General features: G+C 60.3%; 1 protein-coding gene across 1 annotated transcript in view; it reads right to left on the minus strand.

The window, feature by feature from the left end:
• The window catches only part of ITPR1 (inositol 1,4,5-trisphosphate receptor type 1), a 227,042-nt gene that overhangs the window by 146,079 nt on the left and 79,927 nt on the right, over positions 1 to 1,036 (minus strand).

Below are 1,036 nucleotides of genomic sequence, written 5' to 3' on the forward strand. Positions count from 1 at the left end.
GGCAGCCTGAGAAACGCGTCCCGGGGGCTCGGCGACAGGCCCTGGTGTGAACCCCGGGAGACTGCCTCGCAGAGAACGGGGGGAACATGAAGTAAAGACACCTGGACCCTGCCCGGCCAGCGTGGCTCCATGGTTGAGCATCGACCTATGAGCCAGGAGGTCACGGTTCAATTCCCAGTCAGGGCACATGCCCGGGTTGTGGGCTCAATCCTCAGTAGGGGGCATGCAGGAGGCAGCCGATCGATGATCCTTTCTCATCATTGATGTTTCTATCTCTCTCCCTCTCCCTTCCTCCCTGAAATCAATAAAAACATATTTAAAAAGAAAAGAAACCTGGGCCGAGTGTTGGTGAGCAGTGACCCCAGAGAGGCCAAGACACACACCTGAGGGCCAGGCGAACCCTGGAAAGAATGGTCGTTAATTGTCAGCCACGGAGGGCCACCCATGACGAAGTGGGGAGGGCCTCTGGCTCCGTTAGCATCTGGCCGGGACGAAGGAAAAGGCCAGTGAAGGCCGATGACCGATGACAAAAGCGTCCCCGAGAAGCTAGGCACAGAGCCCACCTGCCTCAGAAGGTGCCCGCCCAGCGCCTCCGGTGAGAGGCTGTGTGAGGTTGGTCTCGGCCGTGAGCTTGTTTGTAACGGTTATGTCGCCCTCGCAGGATGCCCACGTGCGCCTGCAGCGACTGGGGGCATTTCTGTCCCTAACTGGCTTTGCTCAGGCGGACACCTGCTCCTCTCTGGGGGGGGGGGGGGGGTGTGTGAGAGCAGAGGAGAGCGCCTGGGAGACAGCCCCCTGGGCCTGATGCGGGGACTGCGGGCCACTGTCCACTTTCTCAGCCCATCTGCAGCCCCCACTCCTGTCTGCAAAAGAGAAAAATGCTCCTTCTGTACCCCAGACCGCTGGGTCCTGCTTCTCAAGTCTCTAATGCCGCGTGGGAATCGAGAACAAACCCAGGACTCGCGATTCCACCCGCAGGAACCTGAGCGGCCCCGCCCCGATCCAGGCTCCCTTCAGGAGAAAGGACTACGGATCG

Source organism: Myotis davidii, unplaced genomic scaffold (assembly GCF_000327345.1).
Source record: "Myotis davidii unplaced genomic scaffold, ASM32734v1 scaffold663, whole genome shotgun sequence".
NCBI lineage: Eukaryota > Metazoa > Chordata > Mammalia > Chiroptera > Vespertilionidae > Myotis > Myotis davidii.